The sequence below is a fragment of the Pezoporus flaviventris genome, unplaced genomic scaffold (assembly GCF_033815535.1).
Source record: "Pezoporus flaviventris isolate CSIRO_AGI_PZ_B2104156 unplaced genomic scaffold, CSIRO_AGI_Pfla_v1 ptg000072l, whole genome shotgun sequence".
NCBI lineage: Eukaryota > Metazoa > Chordata > Aves > Psittaciformes > Psittacidae > Pezoporus > Pezoporus flaviventris.
This window is the reverse complement of record NW_026892620.1, coordinates 6,184,636-6,197,475: the sequence shown is the minus strand read 5'-3', so window position 1 is coordinate 6,197,475 and position 12,840 is coordinate 6,184,636.

The following is a 12,840-nucleotide window of genomic DNA, read 5'->3' as shown; positions in this document are numbered from 1 at the left end:
AGTGTGGGGGATGTGAAGGGGAACTAAAGAGGACAAAACCACACCAAGAAGTAAGCTGTGAATAAGACTGGAGATAGGTAGTAAAATGCATGCATTGGTGAGAACGAAATGAGCATGGCGAGAAAACAAGTAGGAACTGAAGAGCAAAACAAGGAAGTGAAGGATGCAAAACCCCAGAAAACACTCACTGCACTGAGGAAAGAAAAAAAAAACCACAAACCATTTTCAATATTACTTTTCTATATGGTCTGTTGCTAATGTTGCCAGAATGAATGTTAAAACACTTTAAATGGAATGGTGTCTGAGATGAATTCTCTTCAGCTGTACGTCTCCTAGGAAAATGTGTGAGAACTGCTGATCTGTTCATCTTGTTCAGATCACATGAATGTGAACACAGCAGAGATTTGATTTGGTGTCCCAGTCTACAAATACAGAGGGGAGGAATAAAAATGGAAAGAGCAAGGCCTCCCATGGGAAGAAAGGGAGTGATCCCATTATAAGTGAGTCATGCAACATCCCTTCTGGAGGGGTGTTGAAACTTCCCATGGGAGGAAGAAGAATAAACAAAGGTTGGTATTACTAATAAAAGATAAATAGTTGGCAACCAAGGAAACAATAATTATTTGATTGCAGTGTCCTGAAAAGCTAGCAACAGAAACAGTACCAGTTAAAAACAGCAGGCCAGATGCATCTCAGTTGCAGCCCTACCTGTCATTACACCAAGGATATGTTTGCCTTGGTGCCCTGAGAGCAGTGCTTTGCCAGCAAAATAAATACGCCCTGAGTTTTCGCCTTTGCTGCTTTACTCTTCATATGACCACAGTGTTCCTGAGGGTTTATTGTGTTTTACTTCACAAAACTAATGTGAAGCAAGCAAGGAGTTGCTATTATCTCTCTGCTTTAGAAATGAGGAGCAGTGCCTGCAGGAGAGCTGTGCTTACAGCCACAGAGCTTATGGTAAGTAAGGGAGTTTGCAAATCACAGGACAGTAAATTTCTTTGCTGTCTTTCTGTGATGGTGGAAAGAGTAATGGACTATTAGTAGTGCAAGGGCATGTATAACAGTTTTTTTTTCTTGAAGTTTACCTACTATATAAGAAAATAAATGAGCAAAACTTGCTATTGCAAAAAGGATATTGCAGATCATGACTTCAGCAATTTCAACAAGTGATCCATATAATTATGAAAAAAACATGAATAATGAAATATTGTTTGTGCAGCAGCAAAACTCTATTAAAAACCAGTGCAGTTTTAAGTTCAAATTAGCAAAGCCAGTTGAGGCCGAGTTGTAACAGGCATTACGGTTTCTTAATGGAGAGGGTTAGGGAGAAGGAAGCTATGCCCTGGTTGGTTACCATGCCTGATGATGCAGTTGCAGCCCTACCTGCACTTCCTCAGAGGTAAACCTCACTGAATGGCACCATTTACTTCAGCTTTGTCACAGTGCAAACAGTTGTTCTGAATTCCCAGTGATCTTATCTTTGCTAGCAGTGTATATCTGAGTTGTGGGATGGTTTGTTCCCAGTTCACTGGGGGTCATATAGGAAACACTGTGCTATCGCAGGTATCACTTTCTCGAGCCTGAGTGCATGCTGAATGTGATTGAGAGGCAGTACTCCACTAAGAGTCCAGTCTAATGCTGTTGGTAAGGGTTAGGTTGTGTAACATAAGCTCAGTCCGTTTTGGCTAGAGAATGGGTGGGTGTTGGATGTTCCCAGTACACCAATTACTGCCCTTTTATAAGGGCTGTAGCACACTTCTTTTTGTCTGCAGGAAGTCAAAGCTGTTTAGCTAGATCTTTACTGATTATTATTTTCTTTGTTAAAGCAATGTCTGTTTCTTATGTTAGCTATTAACATTAGGACAGATCTTCAAGAGCGTTGGTATCATCTTTGCCTTTCTTACTGCATCTTTGAATTTTTATTTTATCTCCTTTGCATCTACATTAGGCATTGCTGCCCTGTAAATGAGATCAGTCTTTTAGGATTCTTATTTCCTGTTAAAGTAAGTTACCTTGGAGAACAGAAGAGATGAAAAATGTCAATTTGAATTCTTTTTTTTTTTTTTTTTTGTTACAAAAACATTATAAGACTGAATGGTGCTTACAAGCAGAATCATCTATTAGAACTTAGTTGCAGCATAGGAGTGAAAAATACAGACCATGCAAATTGGTTTTTCTAATAATACTACTTTTTATTATGCCTGTAGCTTTTTAGGTATTTTAATATTAAAGATATTTTTCTTACTGTAAGAAAGCCAAACCTGAAACAAAGTTGACAGCTGAAGACTGATAGTGGTCACTGTACAGGGACTGTTTCGTATGACTGTGTGTAAAACTAACTGTGCTTCATTTTGTAATGTTAATTTATGATAGAAATTTATACTACAAATGAAAGTAACTGTTCTTATTTCTGACAGCTCTGCAAAGTTCGGTATCGTCAGTATTTTGTAAATTTATGTTTCTTTAGATGTTTGCATGTAGCTGTTTAAAAATGTTAACCTCCTAAATTAGTATGAAAGCAATCAGTTCAAATCTGCTGTTTTAAAGTGATCTGAAAAACAGCATGTAGAAGTGAGAGTTCCTGAAATATTTTCTTTTGCTTTTCAGTGACTGCCTTGCTTGTAAGGAGGAAAAAAAAACAAAACAAACAAACCAACCACATTTTAATTTCCTCTTTTTGGTTTCTTTTTGTGGAAAATGGCTTCTCAGTCTCTTTAAGATTCTTTGAGATATGTGGAAGGAAAAATGCAAGGAAATAATTCAAATATTTTATAATGGTGCTATATGCAGTTTATTTTCATTTGTCCATAAAGTATGCTTGAAAATCTGTTTTCTTCTTGCCTGCTTCAAGATGGGATAAAAAGTTTTCCCTTTAACTGGCTACTTTGATCAACACTTTTGAATTGAAAATACCATTTTAAGAGCTCCAGGTAGTCTCACAGAGGTTGGTAAAAGGATTTGCACTCATGCTTGTGGATGTTGGATTGGATGGTGGTTTAACTGTGTACATTGAAGATGAATGCTAACATGATTGTATAAATATTACATTAGCATGCCCTTCTTAAAGCAGTCTGCAAGAAACCCTTGGATTGCCCTACTCCAGTATTCATAAGCAAGTACGACTAAAATAGGAATAGCCTAAATAAGTGTTTATTTGCATTTGTGCTCAAAGCTCTGCAGGGAGTACTTCGTATGCAAGATGCTTGAAGTCGTTTGAGGGTTTAGGTGCCAGTAGATGGCATTGGAGAGCACATCCCCCAGTTCTACAGGTCCGGCGTGTGGTTGCTGTGACTGCTTTCTGTTTGATCTTCTTTACATGATGTTCTTAATGAAAGTTAGCCTATTTTAAGCCCACTGCTAAAACGGGGCCTATGGAACTTGCATTTGAAAACTGCTATCCTATGAATGCAGACTGTATATTTCATTTTTTTTTTACTGGAGGTCACCAGTTCTCAACACTTGTTTTGCTTGTGCAATTTTTTTTTAAGCATAAATGATTTTAAATAAATACCTCCATTTGAATATATAAAAGGCTGCAATGAGAAGAATTGGAATGGTACAATTAGAGGAACCCTACTTCCCATTCTGAACAAAAGCAGCATCGACAAAAATCTACAGGAGCAGGTCAACCTTTGTTGAACAACATTCCATTTCCTGTTTTATGGCCACTACACTAAATGCAGTCCCTTGCCTTTGATGGAAATAAGTGCACTGCTTGTCAGTTCCAGTGGAAGCAGAATTCTTGAGTGAGCCTAAAGTTCCCTTTTATAAGAAAGCAAGTAAGTAAGAACAATCCTTAGTGACTAGTTTCACATTGGTTATTACTGGTTTATCAAAGCCTTCACCTATTCCATGTGGATAATGGACTCTGTCCTTAACATAATTATTAGTCTAGACTGGAGACATGTCAGGTTACTATTTCCGCAGAGAAGGGTTTTCCTTTAAAACCAGATGGTGGCTTGAATCGTGGGACTAAATCTGGAATGTGCTTCTAAAAAGACCACAATTTGGTCCTATTGGCAAAGATTATTATACTGGGAATCACTCCCAGAAAAGGGAAATACATGAATCGCAAATAAGTTATTTGATTCCCTGTGGAAAGGACCTAGTGAAAAAGTCTGAAGAATAGCATAGGGTAAAGGTACTTTTTGTTAACCACAAGTTTTATTTCTTATTTGGCCTTGGCCTACTGCTGTACAGAAATTACCCAAATAATCTGATTCATTTCTGGGAGTGTCAGATAATACTTTTTGCTAAACTGTAATGACAACCATGGGTGATTTGATTAGATTGCTATTTCTCCATCTTGTGTCAGATAGATAATCTGAAACAAATGCCTTCAATTTGCCCTGAAAAGAGAAACTTAGCTTTACCATGATATTTTGGCCATGGTGACCTCTTCAAAGGTCTCAATAAAAAAAAAAAAAAGGTAAAAAGTGTAATTCATGCCTCATTAGCACTTCTTATATACTACATCTTTACTTATGACTTACAATAATTCCTGCTTCAAAGCTATTCTGAGAACTTGGGAAACTTGCAAGATGGATTTTTGTGCTGATATCTATACAGAGCTGAAAAAGCTGGGAAAGGTGGTCATTCATTTTTTGTTACAGAAGCGAAGTTTATCAAAGAAAGCCTCAGATTCTTGCACAGTGTGAGTATTAATGTGTCTAGCTAGAACTGGTGAAGTACAGAGTCAGCATTTTGATTATAAACTGTCATTTTCAGTATTTTGTAAAGTAATGGTCCCTAAAAATTCCTTCCAGGTGGAACCTTAGCATGTAAATTCTCAGTCCAGTTATTTTTTATTTGATTTACAGATTTTGATACAAGTCAGGGTTTTTTTTTTCAAGTTTCATGTGAGAGAATGAATTTTTATATGGCTTCAAATGCTTTATTACATTCGTGTAACAGTGCCGGAATTCATTAAAAAGAGTTTTTCATTGAAAAGTTGCTCATTAAAAAGAATGTTTTCAGTACACACTGTTAACCTGTGGTTTTTATTTGTTTTTATTTGTTTTTTTTTATTTTTGACATTTGAAAGTAGCTACTGTGCACCTTGTTTTACTTAGCCCATAATATTATTTCACAGGAACAGATAGGCTTGTTATGGACTACCTGGGACTCTCCTGTCAGTGATCTATAAAGAGAGTAATAGAAATTGATTTAATTCTCTAAATTTCTTTAAAATTCTATTTCAAGAGAAATGGAGTATTTTTAAAGGATGATTTCTGTCACTGAACACTGGTGCAAGATTAGATCCTCATAAATAAAAATTACCATAATTCTGTGTATTTGAGTATGACAGCTTTATACTTGTAATGGGATAAAAATTATTTTAAGGTATTATATCAAGGTAGAACATATAAAAACTTGTATTCCATATAAAACCTAAGAAATTTGACAAGCAATATGGAGTATCCCAATTGCTTGCCACAGTTCTTTGTATGATGAAATCACTCTTAAGCAACACCTGCAGCATTAACGTTGGAGCAGAACTGCCAGGAAGTTAACAATTCACAGAAATGAGCACTTTTCCCTTTATTGTCCCTATGTTTGAATCCATGATTCTCTGAAAAGCATGTTAACTTTATTGATGAAGAAGTAACTTCATCATTGGGTTAAAGTAATTATTATTTATAGAAACAAAGTGTATTTGTAATGACATATTTAAAGTCTGTAGACTTTTTCCTGAGCTTTGACCATCTAATTTCTGTGCTGGATTTTAATAATGAGTGATAGTAGTAGCAGAAATTACGATGGAAATAATAATGGTTCTTGGAAATACAGCATCTCGCTTCACAAAAATGCTTGAAAGCACATGTATTTAGTGAACAAATGCAGTCTGATACTCTGTTTTAGAGTACATGGATTTTAAATCCACCTGAATCCTTGTGAATCTGGGGAACTTCACCATAGGCTTTTTCTCAGAAAGGCAGGTATCACGATTGACTGGGTGCCTCTCTTTATAGCTGATGTTAATAGGCTCAGTAGGTACAAAGGCCTATGAGAACAGCATTTTGGATGCCCGTGCTGAGGAGATTCTTGCAGAGACCTAAGTTTACCATTAATCCAGGGTGGTTCTGCTCTGATCTAGTATCAGGGAGTCACTTGTAAGTTTAATGGTGGCTCCAGTGTTACTACTTAAGATGCTGGGTTTGACTATTTCAAATGCATTACTGCTATTATCCTCATCACTGTTACAGAGAGTTCAAAAGCAGCCCCCAGACCAAGTAATCCTGCACGGCTCCAGGTAGGATGTTGCAGGTGAATTCCTGTCTTACCATTCTGTGGCAGTGGGCATCCATGTTTCCTCTTCTGGTCCTCCAGCTGCCTTCTTTTTCCTTGTATATTAGGTTATTTCCTTGTATATTAGATTAGGCTTCCATAGTAGAAAATGAAGCCAACTATCTTGGGTTTAGGAAAGACAGAGGCTGTTTTCGCTAACTCAGGCACAGAAAATATGTTTTTCATAGTAGCAGAGGGGTACACCACTCATCCTAGAATCCTAGAATTTTCTCCTTAATTTTTTATGAAGTTTAATGAAGTTTTCCTTTAAGTGAAATCTTGGGGTTTGTAGTACAGTTGTCTCATAGCATCACTATTAAGCCCTAATTTAGCATCATTTAAGCAGGACCTCTTCCAGCTCTGTGATAACAGCATTCCTGAACCCTCCCTTGGCTATTGTAGCTTTACTGCAAGTGAAAGACTAAGAGAATCTTCACTGTGATTGACATCAAGAAGGGATCATCTCCTTGGGGCAGTGACTGTGGGTGACTCACTGTTATCTTTCCCTGCTGAACTGCAAATATGTCTGAGAGCTCTGTGAAGGAGAGGCTCTGGCAGTGTGTTGCTTGCGTCAAGCCACATGGAGGTTCAGATTTTCTTGGGTAACTTACAGTAATATCTCTAAACTGGTAAACCCTGGTGGAATTATTCCAGTGCGACAATTCCCTCATTTGTAAACCTCTCTCCTCAACCCCTGTCCCATTGTCCTCCCCCCCCCACCTTCTCCTCCTTTCTGCCCCCGCAAAAACAATGTTAATACAGCGTGACTGGAGAGACTGGATATTTTGTGTAATTATTTCCTTTAATAACAATTGTAAAGCATGTAACTTAAAAAAAAACCTGTATTAGAGTCAGACAGATTTTTTATGAAGTTGTATAAGAATAGGAGCATATAAAGCATTGCAGAGTAGGCAAGCTCAAGATATAGAACTTGGTTCTTGGCAGTCCTTCTGTGTCTTGGATGTTGTAACTACTATTGTACTGCTAGTTACAAAAAAAGATGATGAAGCATTTTTCCTGAAATAAATTTGGTTTTGTAATAATACAAAATTATGGTGACTTCATAGTCCTGCTTCAGAATCAAAGATTTTTTTTTTACTATTTTTTTAATTGGGATATATCCTAGTGCATATATCCTATATGAGTAATGCATTAAAATGCAACTAAAAATGTCTCTTAAAATTCAAATATTTCTGAGCATTTTGTTTTTGGTTTTAATATTAAATAATTGATGCGTAGCTTAGGAGATTTAACTGTGACTTTATTTTTAATTTAGAATTTAAGTGGAGGAATTTTCATCTAACTTTAGTGGTCAGCTAAGTCCCCCAAATAGCTGATGAGAAGACATGGAGACCTCACTAGGTCCTATCCTAGGAAATGTATGACAGTGTAAATGAGAACCATTATGCCCGGCAGCTCTCTTTTGCCTGGGAAGGAGAAGGGGGACTTGGTGTCCACATGGCTGCCTTGAACAACATCTATCCCTCTTCAAATGTACAGAAATCATGGGAACACTTTAAAAAGTGCAGATATAAAATTTGGTTGGTTGGTTTTGTTTTTTTTCCTGAGCACATTAGAGTTTATTTTTCAAATGTTTCTTAGAAGTTTCATGAGACAGAAACTTTTGAAAAGTTTCACAAACATGGAGGGCTAAGATTCTAAGAGAAGCATATTAAATGTCCTTTGAATCATGATGAAATTGTGAAGACTGAACTGGTAGGCAGGGACATCTCTTTGATTGACCATATAACTGTGACATTAATTTTGTTCTCATTGCTGTCGTTCTCACTGGTATTAGTGGTGTTCTCCTTGCTAGTAGTAACGCATCACTGCAGACCTTATTAAGTTCAAGGGCAGTCTCTCTTTTGTGACTGATTCTGCAAGAAAAAAAAAAATCTTTTGCAAAAAAGCCCCCCCAACCTTTATGTGATAAAGTTTTTGTTTGTTTCTTACTTGATTGGGGAATTTTTTTCTTGGTTGAACCTTGTGTCAAGCCCAGACAGTATGTGGTTTGCAACATTTAAGTTCTGAGTTGTAATGTTACAAGTTAAGTGTATTTAAGTTATTTTGTAAGGCTTGCTGTATAGAAAATGTTGCCTTTTGTCCATTACATAACAGAATCTGAAGGGAATTAGGCAATAAATAAGTACATTAAAGACATTTGCAGTATACTCTGCAAAACTGTTAAACCAAATGATACACATCTTGAAAGCCTGGCTGAAAAGATTATTGAACTCTGAAGGTATTTTTTGACTTCAAAAATATTGTAAGGAGGTATTCAGTACTACTGCTAAGAAATGATCTTGCTTTTGCGGAACTATACATTACACAATTAATTTATACTTTTTGACAAATTTTTAAGTGCACATCTTGGAAAAGCTAACAAAACCAAAGAAATGCCATAAAAGTTCGCATCCAGTGTTGTTGCCAGAGCAGAAGGTGTAGTATGGATTAAATTCTATTCATGGGAAACAGTCTGCAGGGAATAGAGCTTTATTTCAATGTTCTTACCAATACAGGTTTTTACTATTTCTTATATTCTTGCAGAAATCTATGACACTAGCTACCTGGCTAGATCAGTTTTGACTCTGATTTAATTTATGATCAGAACTGGTAGAGGAAACGTCTAGTGTCCTTGTTCTGTATCTTTGAAACTTCAGGTGATAATTGAATTTGTTATTGTTTTCTTGCCATGGTGAATGGATCCACAACTGTCCAAAGCAGGAATGGCATGATGGACAATTTCACTTGAGTTGTACCTGGGGGAAGCCACCAAAGTTAAACTGAATGTGGGACTGCTCTGAGGGATTTTGCTCAAAATTACGTATCTCTAGAGGCAAGGCTGTGTAAGAAAATTTTCACACAGGACATATAATAAATATTGCCCTGTAAATTTTATGAGGTGAAAGGGCAATCCGAGTTCAAATATGGAATATCTGTGTAATTTTTTATTATTTTTTTTCCCATCACAAATACCCATGTGATTGATTAATTAACTTGAACTGTGAAAAGAGATTGGGCAAGCAAAATGAAGTCAACCAATGTCATGATTCTGTCCTTATGCAGAAAGAAAAGTGGTTTTTTGCCAAGAAATATTTAGTAATTGGAATAAAAGACCAGAAGAGTCTTTTGTTATCCTTTTTTACAGTTCTTCATGGAAGGTGTGAAGGAATCATTTGGTAGTGGTTGTGTTGCACTGATTTTCATTTATTTCTGGAGATGGAGGCAAGATTGCTCATTTCTTTAATACTGCTATGGTTGTCTTTCTTGCTGTGCTAACCTTTAAATCTTTATTCCCTTATGGCACTATGTTTGGAACATGAAATTCAGGACTTAGTATGCTTGTAAGGATGCTATGAGAGAGTCAACAGTGCTCAGGAAATTAGTCTGAAAACATGGTTTAATCTCTTCCTGTAGGACAGTCTGATGGGCTGTGCTGTGTGATTCTAAATCGGAAAGATGAGTGCTACTGATGCCTTGCCTTTCCCGCAGCACAGAAATTAAATGCATTTATTTGCTTTTATGCTCTGTTTGCTTATGTTCAGTAAGTGCTGTTGTCCAAGTTGTAGCATAGCCTGGTGATATCTGATGGATGATATTTAAGAAAAGCCTACTTTGGTTTGCTGTCTGTATATTTCTCTTAGGTAGAAGCTCTCTTTGATTTTCCTTTTCCCCCCAATGGTATATTTTCACTGTGCATTTCAAACAGTGATGAACAATAGCTCTGATTACTCCATGCAGGCTGTGTCCCTTCAGACTGTATTATCTCAACAGGGACTTGGAGTGAAAAGAAAGCTATTTCCTTGTTTTCTAGCAATAAGTCAATGGACTCTTAAGAGGACAAGCTTTGCCACAGATGCAGTTCTTAGCCTGTGAGCAAGCGGAAGATAAAAGAGATCAAAAGCTTCATATTCTGGTGAGGAGGAAAAAGCGCGCTGTTAGCAAGGGGCCAAAAGCTTTAGCAACACAACCATTCTCTAAGAAGTGAAAACTTAAAAGGAACTTTCAAAATGTGTATCAAACAAAATCTAGTGTATGTTCTCTGTGGACAAAGGAGCATATGCAGGCTCACCACTTTCTGTTTCTCAGTGAAAGGTAAACAAAAATCTTGTTTGATTGGTCTCTTTTGTATTAGCCTAGTTACATAGGAGACAGTGGGGGAAGGATCAGCTTAGAAGCGGGAAGGACTGTGCTCAGCAGAACTGTTTTTATTGTTCAGGGAGTTGAGTTTTAACTGCTGGGCTGAATTACTGTATAAAATATAGCTTTGCAATAACTTATGTTTTATTAGAGAATTGTATTTCATTTGATCATAGGTCTCTTTTTAAGGATTCACAAGTTTAGCTGACCTTAATAGTAACTGAAGCTGAGAGAAACCACTAAATTATCTGTGGTATTAAAGCAGCGTTCAGGCTGTCATTTGAAGTATCTCATATTTCTTTCTTGCTGTACATAAAACCATTTATTGCAGAGGACTTTGAGGTTTGTTACATTAACAAACACATTAAGTTCTGAAGATGAAATCTGTCTTTCTAAAGACCTAAAAGTAATTATGTAATTCATTTACATTTAGATATGCAATCACATATAATTTGTGAGTCCTTACAGTCTTCTGTGCCTTTTATACAAAAGCAGGTGGTTGTTACATACACCCAGGAGATGCAGTTTTCATCAGTGGATTATATGCTGGAATTCAGAGATACCACTCTTCACACTGTTCTTGTAGGCAGCATTAGGAATAAAATCTTTTAGTGCAGTGACAACACAGAAGAATTATATGGTTGAGACATTTTGTTCTTGCAGAATTCAGTTACAGTCTTGTTTTCTCAGGGAGTAGTGTTGCCAGGCCATTTTCCATTCTTTGCAAGTAAATAGTGGAAACTACTGTGCCTCTGAGATCCTAAATTTGGAGGGAAAATTCTTCTCAATTTATTGCCTTTTCCTGTTAAGGGAAAATGCTTCCCAGTTAATTGAAGAGTTTAGGCAATGGTAGTTGATTGTGGAAGAGACTTAGTCTCCAGGATAGATACATGAGAACGTTACCAGAGGTTTCACAGGAACTTCTGCATGCTGTACACAGAATAGGAGAGTTAGTCAGCTGTAACATACTGATGAGGACTCCAAAGCCATTCTGGTTTGGGGTTTTTTCTCCATTTGGATTAAATTAGGTGATGCTGCAATTTTTTGCACCCTTTTCCTCTTCCTAACATATTTTATAGCTATGTATCTTTGAAACACTTGTAAAGCTTATGCATGTACATATATGCTCTCTTAAGAGTCTGAATAGAATTTGGTAAATACATGTTCAAAGATTTTTTTCACTCTCCCATACACGTGTTCACCTAAACCAGATTGAATTATTATGAGGCTGAGTGTCTCAGATCACAGTATATTTTGTTGGTGAGAGGTTTAGCATTAATAGAGTGATAGAATGATAATGACAAATCCTTAAATAGTGTTTTTGTTTGATCCCTCCCCCACCCCAACCCTGCTTTATTTAATTCCCCTCCAAATGGCACTGGGCAAATTAGACTGCTGCTTGAGGCCCTTTTCTGTTACTTCATATTTGGCAGACTTCACATTGTCCTACCACAATCCCAAACTGTTCCTTAAACTTTTATAAGCATAGCCAGACCTTTTATAAATTCATAACAGAGAGTCTCACATCATCATCATCAGAGAAAGTGATCTTTTTTTCCTGTTGTGGTATCTATATGCCTTCTACATCACTAATCTCTTAATAAGGATAAAAGAGCAATAGCTTGGTCAGGTAATACAGGACACATAACAGCATTCCTGGTTTATCCATCTGTTTACCTTATTGATCTAATTACAGATTAATTGTCCACATTGATGCACTTTTCTTCTAAACTGTATGTAGATTCATTTAAATCTGCATTCCTCTAAAACCTTTGCAAGAAAAATAAAAAAATTAAAAAAAGCTCATGAGTCAAATGTCTCACTGGCATTCATGTTCTAGAGTTGCTGAAGTAATCTATGTGAGCATCCTGCATGGAGTAATTTCATTATGGTAATCAGCATTAACCATGTGCCCTGTATTAAACATGGCATCATTGAATGGTTTGGTCTGGAAAGGACCTTAAGGTCATAGAACAGTTAGGGTTGGAAAGGACCTTAAGATCATCTAGTTCCAACCCCCCTGCCATGGGCAGGAACACCTCACACTAAACCATGCCACCCAAGGCTTCTTCCAACGTGGTGTCGAACACTGCCAGGGATGGAGCATTCACAGCCTCCCTGGGCAGCCCATTCCAGTGCCTTAAGATCATTTAGTTCTAACCCCTCTGCCATGAGCAGGGATGTCTCGCACTAGATCGTGTCACCCAAGGCTCTGTCCAACCTGGTCTTGAACACTGCCAGGGATAGAGCATTCACAACCTCCCTGGGCAACCCATTCCAGTGCCTCACCACCCAAACAGTAAAGAATTTCTTCCTTATATCCAATCTAAACTTCCCCCCTTTAAGTTTGAACCCATTACCCTTTGTCCTATCACTACAGTCCCTCCCCAGCATCCTTATAAGTCTCCTGCA